An 18,421-nucleotide genomic window follows, 5' to 3' on the forward strand; every position below is an offset into this window, starting at 1 on the left:
CCGTGCCAAAAGCGATTTGATCATGTGGACTGAAGCGCTTTGATTGCCGTGCCAAGGGCACTTTACTCATGCGGACTGAAGCGCTTTGATTGCCGTGCAAAGGGCGCTTTACTCATGCAGACTGAAGCGCTTTGATTATCGTGCCTAGAGCGATTTAATCATGCGGACTGAATAAGCTTTGTTCCTTATGCCAGAAAGCGCTTTCACTTGTTTCATCTGAAGCGCTACGCCCGTTATGCTAAGAGGCGCTTTACTCATGTGGCCTGAATCACTTTGATTGTTGTGCCAAGGGCGTTTTACGCATGTGGACTAAAGCGCTTTGATTGCTGTGCCAAGGGCTATTTCCTCATGTGGACTAAAGCACTTTGATTGCCGTGCCAAGAGCGCTTTAATCATGCGGACTGAAGCGCTTTGATTGCCATGCCAAGGGTGCTTTACTCATGTGGACTTAAGCGCTTTGATTGCCGTGCCAAGGGCGCTTTATTCATGCGGACTGAAGCGATTTGATTGCCGTGCCAAGGGTGCTTTACTCATATGGACTGAAGCGCTTTGATTGCCGTGCCAAGGGCGCTTTACTCATGCGGACTGAAGCGCTTTGATTGCCGTGCCAAGAGCGATTTAATCATGCCGACTGAAGCGATTTGATTGCCGTGCCTAGGGGGCTTTACTCATATGGACTGAAGCGCTTTGATTGCCGTGCCAAGACTGGTTTACTCTGAAAACTGAAAAGGCTTTGCTCGTTGTGGTAAGTGGTGCTTTACCTTTTGGAAGTAACAACTCTCTTCAAGATTGGGCTCATCAAGACCTTACCACTACGAGTACGGCCTACTCGTATCTGAAATCACCATGGAAACAAGGATACTCTGATTTGCCATCAATCTGCCATGCAGGAAATCTGCTCTTCTTCAGAGGACCCCCCACGAGGTCTGACTGCATCGAAGTCTTCAAAATAGTGAGCAACGTGCCACCCCCAGATGGCTGCTGCCTCTAAAAACATGGGAATTGTAGTCCCTTCCTAGAATAGCACTGATAAGTGCATCTTGTCCACCAATGTCCTGAACCTGCAGCTACATGAGCTTTACCACAGGGCAGACGACACTGATGGCCACTTTTGGAACAAGAGGGGATGACAAGTGGTGCGCATGAAGTGCCGCAAATCCACACAGCGCAGTTTCAGGCGGGACCTGGACCGCGCACAGCCTTATTCCTGACATACAGCCTGTTGTTTCGGCTCTGAGACAGGACGTCAAGATTTCGACTCCAAAGAGTGTGGACACCTACTCAGTTTGGAAGTTGAGCTTTTGGTAGATTTGCTCGACTCCGGTATCGAAGTAGGTGTGGCCTTTTTCGGCACCGAACCCGAAGGTCGGGATCTGAGTATTTTCTTGTGGGTCGAACCATGGCTCTCTGGCAGTGGTGCATCCAAGGCCTTCAATGATTTTTTAGGAGTGGGCGAAGGGGCAGTCGTACTCACGTGCTGACCGGCAGAGATGAGTTGACTATCTTTCCTCTGAGTCTTGTTCGGAGTCGGTGTCCTGAATGGAAACTGCCATCTGCGCCTGTTCTTCCTCAAGGATGTCGATATACTCTGTACTCTTCGACGCCATTTCCAATCTCCTGTCTCTCCGGTCACGTAGTGTCTTCTTGGATCGGAACGATCGACAGGTTTCACAATCCTCTTCTTGGTGATCGAGAGAGAGACACAGATTTCATACCAGGTGTTGGTCTAGGTATGGAAATTTCGCGTGCCATCGAGGCCAGAATCAGAATGGAGTCAGATCCATCAGGCTTTGGCGTGATAGGCCCGAACAGGCCCGAGATGGGTGCCTGTGCACAGAAGGGCAAAATTTGGTTTTCAACTGTACTATCGGCTCGACTATAGATGTAAACACGATCTAAACAATACCGAGGGTCAAAGAAAGTTATCTAAAGTTTCCAAATCGAAAATCCCGGAGCGAAAGGAAACACATCCGAACCAGACAGCGTAAAAGAAAACAATCTAACAAAGGAGTCGATGCCCATGCGCAGTATAACCAAGAGGAGTCACTCGATCCCATGACTCCGAAAATACTTCTTCAAAGAAAAACAACTCCGAGCCCAACACTAGATGGCGGAAGCAATGCATAGTATGTGTACCTGCAGCTATGCAGCTATGCATGCCATCGAATATACATATCTATATATATATATCTATATATATATATATATATAAATATAGATATATATATGGAAAATGTCACTTACCCAGTGTACATCTGTTTGTGGCATGTAGTGCTGCAGATTCACATGCTGTGCATATATTCCGCCATCTAGTGTTGGGCCCGGAATGTTACAAGTTGTTTTTCTTCTAAGAAGTCTTTTATTGAGTCACAGGATCGAGTGACTCCTCCTCTCGGTGATAGTGCGCATGGGCATTAACTCCTTTGTTAGATTGTTTTCCCGCAGAAGGGTATAGGAAGGAGTGATAGAGTGAAAGAATGTGAATGCACAACTAAATGTAATAAGTAAATAAGGTGTCCATGCAAATGTAAATGTATATACACATGTACAAATGTGTTAACTTAAACGACTACAAGCTTCCAGGGAGGAGGGAGGGTGCATTTGAATCTGCAGCACAACATGACACGAACAGATGTACACTGGGTAAGTGACATTTTCCATTCTATGGCATGTGTAGCTGCAGATACATATGCTATGCATTGACTACAAAGCAGTTTGTCCTCCCAAAAAATAGCGGTGGCTAGCCTGTAGGAGTTGAAGTTGTATGATATAATGTTCTTAGAACAGCTTGTCCTACTGTGGCTTGCTGTTGTGATAATACGTCCACACAGTAGTGTTCAGTAAATGTATGAGGTGTTGACCATATTTCAGCCATTGGTATATTTCCTAAAAAAGCCATTGTTGCACCTATCTTTCATGTAGAATGTGCTTTTGGAGTGATTAGAAGTTGTCTTTTTGCTTTGATATAGCATGTTTGTATGCACCTTACAATCCATCTTGCTAAACCTTGTTTTGATATGGGATTGCCTGTGTGTGGTTGTTGGAAAGCCACAAAAAGTTGTTTAGTCTTTCTAAATTGTTTAGTTCTGTCTATATAGTACAGTAGAGCTCTTTTGAGGTCTAATTTATGTAGAGCTCTTTCTGCCACAGAATTTAGCTGTGGGAAGAAGACTGGCAGTTCCACTGTTTGAATAATATGAAATGGTGAGACTACTTTTGGTAGAAATTGTGGATTTGTTCTTAGTACAACTTTATGTTTGTGTACTTGGAAGAAAGTTCCTCAAGCGTAAAAGCTTGGATTTGAGTCACTCTTCTTAAAGAAGTAACTGCCACTAGGAGGGCGACTTTCCATGTTAGAAATTGAATTTGGCACAAGTGCATGGGTTCAAAGGGTGGACCCATAAGTCGTGTAAGCGCTATATTTAGATTCCAAGATGGAACTGGTGGTGTTCTTGATGGAATGATGCGTTTTAAGCCTTCCATGAAAGCTTAATGACAGCAACTCTAAAGAGCTATGTTGGAAATTTTGTAAATATGCAGAAATTGCAGTAAGGTGTATTTTTATTGAAGAAAATGCTAAATTTGATTTTTGTAAATGAAGTAAATAACATACAATATCTTGTATTGATGCTGTAAGAGGATTTATATTTTTAGATTGACAGTAATAGACAAATCTTTTCCATTTGTTTGCATAGCACTGTCTAATAGTGGGTTTTCTGGTTTGTTTAATAACTTCCATACATTCTGATGGGAGTTGTAAATATCCAAATTCTATGACTTCAGCAGCCAAATTGCTATATTGAGAGCATTGGGGTTTGGATGTCTGATTTGACCTTTGTTTTGTGTTAACAGATGCAGTCTGCATGGGAGTTTGGAGTGTGGTACTACAGATAGATCTAGTAATGTTGTGTACCATGGTTGACGTGCCCATGTTGGTGCTATGAGTATCATGTTAAGTGAAGTTTGACGCAACTTGTTGACTAGAAATGGAAGGAGTGGGAGAGGGGCAAAAGCGTAAGCAAATATCCCTGATCAATTGATCCATACAGCATTGCAGTTGGATAGGGGATGTGGGTGTCTGGAAGCAAAGTTTTGGCATTTTGTGTTTTCGCTTGTTGCGAATAGGTCTATGTTTGGTGTTCCCCACTTTTGAAAGTACGTTTGAAGTAATTGAGGATGAATCTCCCATTTGTGAGTTTGTTGGTGATTTCTGCTGAGGATATCTGCCAACTGATTGTCTATCCCTGGGAGTACTGCTCTAATAGATGAATTTGGTTGTGGATTGCCCTTTTCAAACTTTTTGGGGCCAAAAGGGAAAGTTGGGATGAATGTGTCCCTCCCTGTTTGTTGAGATAATACATGGTTGTCATGTTGTCTGTTTTGATGAGAACATTCTTCTGTGTGAGAAGAGGTTGAAAGGTTTTGAGGGCCAGAAACACAGCTAATAACTCCAAGTGGTTTATGTGTAGCTGTTTCTGTTTGACATCCTTGAATATTGTGATTGTTTAGGTGAGCTCCCAAACCAATCTTTGATGCATTTGTTGTAATTATTGTTTGAGGCACAGGGTCTTGGAACAACCGCCTTTTGATTACATTTTTGCAATTCCACCACTGAAGGGTGGAATTGTTTGGCGGTCTATCAACGGCGGTCTGTCAACACTAGATCTTGGAGTTGACCGTGTGCCTGTGACCATTGTTGTGCAAGGCACTGTTGTAAGGGCCGCATGTTTCATCTTGCGTGTGGAACAATTGCAATGCAAGATGCCACCATTCCTAAGATTTTCATGACAAATCTTATAGTGTATTGTTGATTTGGTTGTATCTGTGGAATTTGATTTTTGAAAGCTTGTATCCTTTGTGCATTTGGATACGCTAGAGCTCGTTGAGTATCTAGGATCGCACCCAAATACGGTTGTACTTGTGGTGGTTGAAGGTGTGACTTTTGGTAGTTTATAGAGAAACCTAAGGTGTGTAGGGTTTCTATTACATAACATGTATGAATTTGGTATTGTGTACGACTGCTTGATTGTATTAGCCAATCATCTAGATATGGAAAGACATGTATATGTTATCTTCTTAGGTAGGGGCTGCTACTACTGCTAAGCACTTTGTGAATACCCTTGGAGCTGTTGTTATTCCAAAGGGTAACACTTTGAATTGGTAGTGTTTTCCTTGAATGACAAACCTGAGGTGTTTTCTGTGAGCAGGATGGATGGGTATGTGGAGATACGTATCTTTGAGGTCAAAGGCTGTCATAAAATCCTGTTTTTGTAGCAGTGGGATAACATCTTGTAGAGTTACCATGTGAAAATGTTCTGATAGGATGTAAACATTGAGGGGCCTGAGGTCTAATATTGGCCTGAGGGTACCATCTTTTTGGGGAATTAGAAAGTATAGTGAATAGACTCCTGTTCCTAGCTGAGACTGTGGAACTAACTGTATTGCTTGTTTGAGTAGTAAAGACTGAACCTCTTTTTGTAACAGAATTGTGTGTTCTGGGGTTAACTTGTTAAATCTTGGTGGAATATTTGGAGGAGTGTTTATCAATTCTATGCAATAACCATTGCGGATAATTGATAGCACCCAGTTGTCTGTGGTGATATGTTGCCAATGTGTGTGGAACTGCTGTAGTCTTCCCCTCACAGGAGAGTTGTGGAGTGGAAGGGAATGAGGGAAGTCACTGTTTTGGCTGTGTTGCAGATTGTTTTGAGGTTTGGAATTTACCTCTATGTCTAGAGTATTGTCCTCTATATGTGCCTCTAAACCCACTTCGCTGGTACTGGGTTTGGTAATCTGGTTTTGTTTGGGAGGTTGATGCCTCTGGCAGTTGGGATCTGAAACCTAATTGAAACTGAGTTTTACGAAATGACCCTCTATATGGTGTAGAATAGAGTGCACCCATTGCCTTGGCTGTGTCTGAGTCTTTTCATAGTTTTTCTATTGTTGTGTCTACCTCTGGCCCAAAAAGATGTTTCTTTTATCAAAGGGCATGTTTAACACAGCCTGTTGTATTTCTTGTTTGAAACCAGAGGATCTCAGCCATGCATGTCTACAAATAGTGACTGCTGTGTTTATACTCCTTGCAGCGGTACCAGCTGCATCAAGAGCAGATCTTATTTGGCTATTAGTAATAGCTTGCCCTTCCTCTACTACCTGTTGAGCCCTTTTCTGGTGCTCTTTTGGGAGATGCTGTAGGATATCCTGTATCATAACGAGCTAGCAATGCCTGGGAATTTGCTATTCTCCATTGGTTTGCTGCTTGGGACGCAACTCTTTTTCCTGCAGCATCAAATGTTCTGCTTTCTTTATCAGGAGGGGGTGCATCTCCTGAGGACTGACTATTCACTCTTTTTCTGGCAGCACTAACCACTACTGAATCAGGTGGCACCTGATGGGTGATGTAATCAGGGTCAGAAAGTGCGGGTTTGTACTTTTTCTCTTTTCTAGATGTTATAATTCTTGCTTTCACAGGCTAATTAAAAATTTGGTCTGCATGCTTTACCATGCCTGGTAGCATTGGGAGGCATTGGTACCTAGAATGAGTTGAGGATAATGTATTGAATAAAAAATCTACCTCTAGTGGTTCTGTGTGCATTGTAACCCCAAGATGGGCTGCAGCCCTAGCTATCACCTGATTATATACTGTATTATCTTCAGGTGGAGATGGTTTAGAGGGGTAGCTGTCTGGGTCGTTGCTTGGGATGGGATCAGGGTCGTAAAGATCCCATGGATCAACAGTGTCTTGTTGTGAGTCAAAAGAATGCTTTGGAGAATGCATTGGTGGAGGACTTATTTGAGGAGATGTAGGTAGGTGTGGACAATGAGGAGGAGAATGAGGAAGAGAAGACTGAGGAGGTGCTGCCTTCTCTTTCAGATTTGGCACTTTAGCTGGGGGCTGCACAGTGTCCAATTCCTCCTGAAATGCCAGCTTTCATTTTGTTTTTAAAGGAGGTGCTGTGACGATTCTCCCTGTTTCTTTATGTATGTGTATCCTGGACTGTCTCTCATCCATAATTTGAAGGATTGGTTCAATCTCTGATTCTTCCTCAGAGGTTTTATGGCTTTCTCTCAGTCTTTTGGAAAGTACTTGTTCCTCTGTATATCCTGTCATTTTCGGCTCCCAAATGTGATGTTTTTTCGGGATCTAAAATGATGAGGAAGGTCTCAGCTCCTAAACAGTTTTTCTTAATTTCAACTCCGAAAATTGTTGTCTACTGGAGTCTGAAATGGAGCTTTTTCTCAACACCGAAGTCTTCAGAGGGGTGGCCTTTTCGGTCCCGAACTCGAGGGACAGTCACCGACAGTCTTTTTCCGGGCCGAGCCATTGCCTTCTGGCATTGGCGTACCCACGGCCTTCTGTTGTTTCTTATATGGGGGTGCATGGGCAGACGTACTCACATGCTGGCCGGCTGTGACGGGTCTGTCTTCCTCGGATTCCTGCTCCGACTCTGTATCTCGGATGGAGACAGCTGTCTTCATTTGTTCTACTTCTGTTACGTCAAAATGTTCTCCAGTCTCCGACGCCATTTCCAGCCTTCTTGATCTTCGGTCCCTCAGAGTCTTTTTAAATCGGAACGATCCAGAGGGTCTGGAGAAAGGCAGAGGTTGCAAACCAGATGTTGGTCTGTGTATGGGTACTTCATGAGGCACTGAGTGCAGAATCGTAATGGAGTCCGATCTATGAGACTCTCCAGGCGGTCGGCCTGAATAGGCCCGAGTTGGGCGCGCGCGCCCCGAAGGGCAAACAAAGTTGTTTACCGACAGTACTGCTGTTTCGATGGAAGATGAATAACGCGATCAATACAATACCGACGAAAAGGAAGGTTTTTTTTAAGTTGGCCATATCGAAATCTCGGAGCGAGAGGAAACACGTCCGAACCCGACGGCAGAAAGAAAACAATCTAACAATGGAGTCAATGCGCAAGGGCAATGGAACCGAAGAGGAGGAGTCACTCGATCCTGTGACTCTAAAAGACTTCTTCTAAGAAAAACACTCCGAGCCCAACACTAGATGTCAGAATCCATACGCATAGCATGTGTATCTACAGCTATACATGCCATCGAACATATACAAATAATTGACTAGTGGCGGTTGCCACTAGGTAGTTATAGTTAGGACAATTTTTTCCAATGACAGAGCATTTTTTGTTTTGCCAATAACTTTGGCGCGCTTAATGAATTGTCATGACATTTTCACAACTTATATTTTGGTCAGTTCAGCTGCTGTCCTGAAAGTTACGCTATGATCCATGAAGCAGGATAAAATTAAGTTGGGGTGTTGGGGTGTCGGACGTTTGGGTTCATGCCCCAAAAATCCTTTTCTCCATTTTGTGTCTTTGGGGATTTTCCATTCTTTAGACATGTCTACAGCCCAAACAGCTGAACAAAATTAAACCAAATCTGTCACAAAGCTAGATTCTGTTCTACAGATTACACTTTTTGTAGCTTGGTGTAAATCCGTTCAGTAGTGTGAGAAACTGGGGCTGATTGCAGAGGCCCCATAACTTTTTGCCCCCATTTTCCACTTTATGCTGGTGTTTTCCTGACTCTGATGGTGCCCTGGGTACTGCTAACCAGTCCCAGGGCCTGTGCTCTGTGTAAAATGGATATGCAAATTAGGCTAATTATAATTGGCTAAGTTAACCTACCTATAAGTCCCTAGTATATGGTAGGGCATGTAGGTTTAGGGGCCACAGCATAGGTGGTGCACACCTAGGTGCATTGCTGAGGTGCCCAGTGTCATTTTAAAAGCAAGCCTGCCTTGCTGGCTGCTTTTAAATTAAAGTTATATGCAAATTCGACTTTGGAATTAAAGGTACTTCCAAAGTCTTAAACTACCTTATTTTTACATATAAGTCACCCCTAAGGTGTGCCCTATGTGCCCCTAGGGCTGGGTGCCATGTAACTATAAGCAGGGACTTTATAAAAGTAGATTTATAAGCCCTGGTGAGGTAAAAACAGCCAAATTCGTTTTTCCCTCATTGAAGTAAATGGCCTTCATAGGCTAGAATGGGCAGACTTTATTTAAAATTTTAAAGTCTCCTTAAATGTTACATACCAAGAATTTGGTATCAAATTGATTGTTATAATAAATCCCACAACTTCCAGTTGTTGGATTTAATATAACTAGTGCAGGTAAAAAGTTTAGACTTTACCTAAAAAGTTGCCAATTTCAGCTCTGCATTGTTTTTGCTGCTGTGCTCTGATTGGCCAGCCTGCAGCAGCTTCTGCCAGGCTACTTTAATGAGGTGTGAAGTGGCCTGACTTCACACAAAGGAATGTGCTTGGGGGAGAGAATCTCCCCTCAGCAGATGGGGAAGCAGGAAGGGGGAGGGCTGCCAAACTGGTCTTCAAAGGCAGAGAAGGACATCTGGAGCACCCAGCAACACCCCCACATCCTGCAACCCCAGACAGCTAGGTGCCCCCTTGATTAGATTAGGAGAGGGCAGGAGAGGGGTGTGTTTATGATTTTTAGCCACACCAGTGGGTGGGTTCAGCCAGATCTCTCCTCCAAAAATCAGATTCATCCATTTTGGATTTTTAGAGACTATTGCCTTCTGGGATGGATTTTTGCCACACTTCCCAGGAAGTGGTCATCACAGGGGGACGACCCTGTCCCTGATTGGAGGACCAGGGCCCCCCTGCTTTTCACCCAGGAGCAAGGATAAAACTGGCAGACCTGCACCCACGCCTCAGATCCCCACCAAATTTCAAGAAGAAAGAACTACAAGGAGAAGAAGGACTGCCCTGCTGGACCCCTGGCCTGCACCTGGACCCTGCACTCAGAAAGACTGCACCAGCTGCACACTTGGGCTTCACCACAAGAAGGACTTTGCCTGGCTTCAACTGGTTCAAGGAGGGACTCCCTGTTTGCTACAGGTGAAAAATTGCTAAACCAGAGTCCCCTGCACCAACTCCTGAAAAAGTGACTAGCTGACCACTGCCCAGTGGCCAAAAAGGAGTTTGCGCCAGGTGCACTCTGGGAGTTGAAGTCCGCACTTCCCAAGGACCATCACAGAACTTCTGGACCCTTGGGGTGAGCTGTGGACCCCAAAAGAACCTTAAAAGAACATCTGGGTGAAGCCCCAGAAGTTTGGAAAAGATTGGAGAAATTTTAGAAAAAAGCTCCATAAAGTGACCGACTCGACGCGGAAATTCTAGCCGGCTTGCCTCAACCGCGACCCGGCCTGACTTCGTGGTTCGTCCCGGTCAAGAAAAACATCCGAAAAAGAGACTAAGTCCGAACGTAAAAAGTTGACCGGGACCTTCCAGCCATCGTATCCGAGAAGGGCTCCACGGACGTCGGATCAAGATCCAGGTTTACCCCGGTCGAAGGATTTTCATCTCGAAAAAACGACTAAGTCCGAAGGTAGAAATCACCACCGAGGAAACCGACTTCGCGTATCCGGACAAGGGCTCCAGGAGGTCGGATCCAACTGGCAGGTTCGTCCCGGTGAAGAAAAACTTCAAAATAAAGACTAAGTCAGAAGGTAACTTTTTAACCGAGGCCTCCCGCGACCTGTAGCCGAGCAGGGCTCCATCGCGGTCGGCCTGAAAGTTTGACTTTGTCCCGGTCCTGGTGCAACCAGATGACCCGATTGGCGCTTTTTGTTTCTATGCGCTAGAAAATAATAATACTTTAAAAATTCATATCTCCGGTTCCCCTGAACCGATTTTAATCGTTTTTGTGTCATTTTAAAGATAAAAATATAAGCTATTTTTATAAATTGGTTTTGGATTTTTAAACTGTTTCCTGTGTTTTATTTAATTACTGTTTTGTGATATTTGAATGCTTTACACTTTGTCTCCTAAGTTAAGCCTTGACGCTCGATGCCAAGCTACCAAGGGTAGAGCTGGGATTAATTTACTGAGACCTAACTGTACTTTTGTGGAGGTTTGTGGCTTGTTGCTAGGTGTAGGTACCTACCTGCCCTACCAATAACCCATTTTCCAACAAGTAGTTTCTGAGAAATTAGAGTTTAAAAAAATAGATATCTAGCACATGGATTTGGATTAACAGATTTGGGGGAAAAGCAAGGCCCTGATTGGCTGACCACAACCTGGCAGAAAAGCTGCAGCAGCCATTTTGTTGCCTCGGCTCTGGTGTTGGGGAAGATGAGTGAAAAGAACACATATGGGGTCAAGGATACAGGTATCCTGACCCCATAGGACACATTGAGGGACCCTCGTCGGCAAAGAATTGCCTAATTCATCTTTTTTTGTCCAATCCACAAGTGGATCCGCAGATTTTCAAATCCAGGGCTGAATTTGTGATTCCAGAGAAAAATTGGAAAGTAAAAAAATGTTTTACTGCATCCAAACTCCTGCTGCCCACGGGCAAAGGCTGTGCGCAGTTTACGTTCATGCATGAGGGTTGGCCACCCAGCTTGGCCATGGGCCAGGCCCTGTGGCCAACCCTGTTGTGCACAGCCGTGCAAAAAACTCCCACAGAAATTCACTGAAAAAAATCAAAGGTTAAAGTTATTTCAAGGAACGATAACTCACGCCCTAAGGTAACTATATCCTGCACCCTCGCCATGCACTGCTAATTATCCCAGATGTTACAGCACTCGCGACAACTTCTAAAACATCATTATAAATATAAATGAAACATTAGCAGTCAAAATATTGAAGAAAAAACTGTGCATGAGGGGGTGCGAGTTATAGCTACTTAAAATACCTAACCATAACTTCTGAATTTCTACGGTTTTGTGCAAGTAAATTCAGAACACACACACACACACACACACACACACACACACATATATACATTAACTATAAGTAATCTATTTGTAAGGCAGACCTCTGAGAACGTCTACTTATGTTTACACCATAAGTAGCATATACATTTGTACAAAGATATGCACACATCTAAATACATACATATCATCAAATTATACATGTTTATATATACCAACATATGCTGAACGTATGTGTTTTGATATGGTGGTCATGCAGGAAAAAGCCTACTCTTGAGTAGTCTTCTGAAGATAAGATAGTTATTTGTGAATCTTATGTTTGGGGGTAATGAATTGTACAGTTTGGCTGATTGAACAGAGAATGCTATATCACCCATTTTTTTTTGTATGCTGTTGTTTTGAGGAGGGGTGCCAATCTGGAGCTGAAGTTCCTTTGTTGTGGGTATTAGGTGATTTTATCCCTGATGAAAAGTGGTCCTGTTCCATGGAGTGTATGTATCTTCATCTAACTTGCTTGGAACTCATAGGGGGTGATTCTGATTCTGGCGGGCGGCGGAGGCCGCCCGCCAGAATTCCGCCCCCATTATACCGCTCCGCGGTCAGAAGACCGCGGAGGGTATTATGAGTTTTTCCCTGGGCTGGCGGGCGGTCTCCAAAAGACCGCCCGCCAGCCCAGGGAAAAACTCCCTTCCCACGAGGATGCCGGCTCGTAATCGAGCCGGCGGAGTGGGAAGGTGCGACGGGTGCAGTGGCACCCATCGCGTATTTCAGTGTCTGCAAGGCAGACACTGAAATACTTTGCGGGGCCCTCTTACGGGGGCCCCGCGACCCCCCCTACCGCCATCCTGTTCATGGCGGCTTTCCCGCCATGAACAGGATGGCGGTAGGGGGGGTCAGAATCCTCATGGCGGCGGAGCGCGCTCCGCCGCCATGAAGGATTCCCCCGAGCAGCGGTAAGTCGGCGGGAGCCCGCCGACTTGCCGCTTCTGACCGCGGCTGAACCGCCGCGGTCAGAATGTTCGTGGGAGCACCGCCAGCCTGTTGGCGGTGCTCCCGTGGTCGGTGGCCCTGGCGGCCACCGGCCGCCAGGGTCAGAATGACCCCCATAGTGTACTTGTTTACAATCAGGTACTGGATGAGGGATTGGGTGGTCAGTAGTGTGCTACTGAATATGGACAATGTGTCAGCAATACGGGTTATCTACCAAAAGGGTGGCAGAACTGGCCAAGGAATCTGGCTTTTCTTCCCTAATCACAAGGAATGACATTGGAAATTGAATGTCCAGGTGGTTCAGTAGCTGATGGACCACCGGGATTTGTGCTCATTGAATGAGTTTGCTTTGAGATCTTCCAGCTGACCATGTTTTTAAGTCGGAAGTCAAAACTGGAAGGGACGGCAATTTAAGCTTCTTCCAGGAACTGGAGATGACTGTTAATAATGCCTTCACACCCTTTGCAATAGTAGCCCAACTAACGGTGCAGAAATGGGGGAAGAAGGTACATTCATTTTTTTTTGGTGACCCCCAATTTGGGAAAACTCAAGGATGGTTTTCAGTTTTAGACTTCCCCAGAATACTTCAATCCTTCTTCCCTTATTTCCAGCATTGTCAGAATTGATGCAGGGCAGAATGACAGAGACAATGCTTAGCTCCTTCAGAGTAGCCTTCTCAGCAGGCCATACACCCCGGTGGAGCATTTTTCATCTGAGGGGGTACCCTCTAGTTTGCACTTATTTAGATTCCATTGGACCCAAATACAACTGTTTGGGCTTGTAAACAAGATGCTTAATCTGTTCTTCATTTGGCTGGCAAATGGATTGCTATGGGTGAAAAAACTTTCTGACAAACTGATGATGTTTCTCTATTTGGAACCATATAGGAGTGAGCGAGCCTTAAATCTTTTGAACAGAAGATAACCTGATAACTGGATCTATACAGACGATACATATTTACTCCAAAAGGAGTATTGTTTACAATTGCTAGGGGGACAAACTAATACTTGATCCATCTTCTACCCTTCTTTTCTGAATTATCTTAAGATATGTGTTATAAAGTGCCTCAAAGAATTTAAAGGCATCATAATGAAGATTCAGCCAAAATGCATTAGGCAGTTATTGGTTTTCTATTTGGAAAACCTATGGACATTTTTCTTCCTATCTCTAGCTACATAGGCAATGCAAGAGGCAGGTCTTGTTGTCTCATGCTTTGGTGCTTGCTTGTTAAGGAGACTATGGCCTCTGGGTATTAATGGGAGGTTCCCAGGAGCATATTATGAAAACAGCACAGCAGAATTCACCTCTAGGAGGTTCTATTTTAAAAAGAAGGTGGTCGATATGGCCTTGAGGTTTGTCAGTAACCTTAGAACTTTTGTAAACCTGGAAATGGGCATTCAATACAGAATATAACATTAACTGTATATAATGATAGAATCATAAGATACATCTGAGAACGCAGATGTAAGATTATCCCAGCCAACAATAAAGCTGTCTGCTGTCATGGCCAGTGGAAGCCCCTAGTGTACGAGGCTGGCCTGGTTTGTAGTGGGTACCTATGTTACTTAAACCTTATACCAGGTCCAGTTATTCCAGTTTTCCCTTATTAGTGTAGTGTAGCCAGTGTCTAGAATCCAGGTTCTCTAGGGGTAGCTGTGGATGAACAGCCAATGCTTCTCTAGGAGACATGCAATGCTCATGCAATACCACTGTAGTCACACAGTACTCACACACATGAAAGTAAATGCTCAGTGTTACAAAAATAAAGGTACTTTATTTTGGTGACACAGATACCAAAAATACCATAGAGACTATACTCCCTTAGGAGGTAAGTTATACACAAATTAGATACACTATTATACATAAACAGGTGCAAAAACAGTTTGCAAACAGTGCAATTAGTTAACATCACAATAGTTAGAAATGGGTCTAGGGGGAACACAAACTATATACTAAGAAAGTGGAATGTCAGTTTCCCACCTAGGCAAATGTAGTGTGTAGAGGGGAGCTGGGAGTAGTAGAAAACCCCAAAAGTAAGTACTGGAACCCAACCCAAAGCCAAGAAAAGCAGGAGTAAAACACAGTAACCTTCCCAGAACACACACAGAAATAAGAACAAAGATTAGGCGGGAACCAGAAGAAGACCGCAAGACACGAACAGTGGATTCCAGGGCCTGTAGGAAGGTGAAAAAGAGCCCCACACAGCACGATGACAACGGCTCCCACGCCGCCAGAGAACCACTCAGGAAGCTGTGCATCGCAGGATAGAGTGCTGGGGGCCAGAGCTGCAAGATGCATGAAGAACTTAAAGGAAGGATGCCAACAGGCCTGGCAACTGCAAAACATGTGGTGCAAGAGGGTACTCTCTTGCGTGGGAAGGAAAGCTCTTACCTCCACCAAAGTTGGACAGTAGGACATCAGGACCATCGAAACTTCAGTCCACCACCAATGATGCAGGATCCAAACAGCTCAGCAGGAGAGGGGATCCACGCAGTTGGTCGTCTTTGAAGTAGGTGCCTGCTGAAGCAGGTAGTGACTCCCCCCAAGGGAGATTCCTTTGCTCTTCTGGTGCAGGCTGAAGAAGGGCTGTCCTTAGAGGATGCACGACCGGTAAACAGTTGAAGTTGCTAGCAGGACCTGAAGATACAATGTTGCAGAAGGCATCTTGCTTCTTTGTTGCAGTTTGTAGAGTCCTTGGAGGGTCCAGATGCACTTCTTCGGTGAGATGTTTAAGTGAAGGATGCAGAGGATTCCTACTGGAGTCTTGCAATCTGAATCTGAAGAACCACCCAAAAGAGAGACCCTAAATAGCCCTGAAAGGGGGATTGGTCAGCTAACCAGGTAAGCACCTATTAGCGGAGGGCTCTGACATTACCTGCTGGCACTGGCCACTCAGATGCTCCCAGAGTTCCCTGCCAACCTTAAATCAAAGATGGCAAAACCCAGGGACCATCTGGAGGAGCTCTGAGCACCACCCCTGGGGTGGTGATGGACAGGGGGGTTATCACGCCCCTTTCCTTTACCCAGTTTCATGCCAGAGCAGGGACTCGGGGTCCCTGAACCGGTGTAGACTGGATTATACAAGGAGGGCACCAAATGTGCCCTTCAAATAATTTCCGGTGGCTTGGGGGGGGCAAACCCTCAAGCCTGTAACATCCATTTCCAAAGGGAGAGGGTGTTACGCCCCCCACTCTGAAAGGAAATCCTTTGTTCTACCTTCCGGGGCTTGAGCTTTTCAAGCCACAGGAGGTTAAAAACCTGTCTGTGAGTTGGCAGAAGCTGGGGCTGCCTGGAAAACCTGAGAAGGCTGTTATGGCAGTACTCGGGGTCCTCTAAGGAGCCACCACAGTGCATAGGATCATACAACCAATGCTTGCAAAAGCATGCAGGTATGATTCCTAAATATTTGATACCAAACATGCCTATGTTTGGAGTTACTATTATATAGCTGGACATAGGTAGTGATCTAAGTTCAGTACACACGTAAAATGGCGTCCCCACACTCACAAAGTCTTGGAAAATGGTCCTGGAGGTCATGGGGCACCTCTGCTAGTGCAGGGGTGCCCTCACACACAGGTACTTTGTACCCTGCCCTCAGGGCTGGAGGGCTTGCTAAAGAGGTGACTTATAAGTGACCTGGTGCAGTGTAAATGGCAGTGAAAGGGTGCTTGCACCTTTTCACGCAGACCTCAATGGCAGTCCTGCAGAACCTTTGCATGTGCTTCCTATGGGTGGCAAAATATATGCTGCAGCCCATAGGGATCCCCTGGAACCCAATGCCCTGGGTAACTAGGTATCATATACTAAGGACTTATAAAAGGGCACCAGTATTCCAATTGTGGATGAAATACTGTCTTAACAGTATCCAACAACCAAATGTAAGGGAGACAGCGTAACTACTGCGGTGTCTGTGCCTACTGGGGTCCTGATTAGCAGGATCCCAGTAGACACAGTCAAACACACTGACAAACAGGCGAAACATGGGGGTAACCAAGCTAGATGGAGGCTACTTTCCTACACCTAGATATGATAATACTGTATTCTTTGGTAGGGACTGAATACTGTTTTTACAAGAGCAGTTTCAATGTTTACCCTTGTATGTATCAAGGGCAAAATCTTCAGATGTTTGAAATAGAGATCATTTTTGCATGTGGGGCATTGGTTTTAGATGACATGGGAAATCTCACATGTGTACTTAATGCTGGTGTGGCTTTTTCAGACAGAAACCAGAGTAACAGTACAATGTGGTGACAGAAACAGAAAAAGCGGGGCATAATAATTTGTGCAATGAAAGAGAAAATGCTGTGTATCTTGTGTGTTGGTTTCTTTTGAAGAATTCATGTAGCATATTACTTCTGCTCATGGGAAATGTCGTTTGCTGTTAGTGATATTTTACGAATGCCACAGAAATACATGAAATAGAAAAAGAAAAAGAAATGCATACTCATTGCTTGTGGGTACGCAATAGAATCTTACTTTCCAGCAAATCAGCCAGGAATTTGATACATTTCTACTTCACATCCCTCTCACTAGATCTTCTTTCTGTTATGAAAGAACAATATTGTTGTAATGAACATCCCCTTTTAAAAGCAAAAAGTCAGAAATGTATAACATTATATTAATAACTGAAAATGTCATCACAATAACGTTTTGTAATTCTATTCCTCAGCCCAGTAAGAATGGATTTATCATTGTGTACAGCTTTTAATTTCTGAAACTTCCCACTTTCACACACATGACCTTTGTTTGACTTATTTAAAGTTCTACAAATTAGACCATTTTACTATTTCATTGTATCACTGGCAGTCTTACCAGAGGTGACATGACACTGGGCTTCTTTCTGTTTAGGACAAATTGCCTTTCGAGTGTAAAGTTGATGATGTCACAGAGTGGTTTAATGTCACAAAGCATCTGTGGAACAGAAAGTTCTTTAACTAGAAGTTAGTGTTCCGCCTTGGTAACTTGAGGAAAATGTCAGCCGTTAATAAAAAAGGTGGTGATCCTCCTCAGTTTACTGAACCTCTGTGACTATAACATCTTAATGAATTCAGAATGGGAAGAAAACAAGTTGCACATCATGTGTGACTCTTCTGTGGAGGAAAGATTACAAACAGGTGTAACTGTAAGATATGTTTTGCAGAACACTAAAGTTTTGCTGAGGATACTTTTACTATTGTTGGAAAAAATGTTTTGTATTTCATCAGGATGGCCTGGTACCTGCTGTCATTTGGGAACTTCATCATGGTATAAGTGCTTCTTTATTTAATTTGTTGGTTCAAGCTGGCATGAGGTGAGCTTTTTATTGTCAGTATGCTTAGGCATTTAGTTTTCAGTTTACAAAAAACAATCAGTTACATATTTTCAGCAATCATGGTTCCTCTAAAATGTAAATTTTACACATTATAAAAAGCAATTTCAATGAAAACCTGTTGTCGAAATGTCATGAGAATGTAATGCCTGCTGCCCCAGTGTTAGTAGAAATGTCAGCCACTTGGGAGAGAACCTAGGGGCACAGGTAATAGGTGCTCTTACAATTGCAAAGGCTGTGATTCACAAATCACAGGATGTGCAACCACAATATCCCAAGTCAGAATGTGCTAAAGTTAATTTTGACTGAAAAAGCACATTTTGTGACTGACTTATTGTCAGTGGGGGCCCTCTGCTAGTGCAGGGGTGCCCTCACACACAGTCACTTTGTACCCTGCCCTCAGGGCCGGAGGGCTTGCTAAAGA

Source organism: Pleurodeles waltl, chromosome 9, assembly GCF_031143425.1.
Source record: "Pleurodeles waltl isolate 20211129_DDA chromosome 9, aPleWal1.hap1.20221129, whole genome shotgun sequence".
In the NCBI taxonomy this organism is placed as follows: Eukaryota; Metazoa; Chordata; class Amphibia; order Caudata; family Salamandridae; genus Pleurodeles; species Pleurodeles waltl.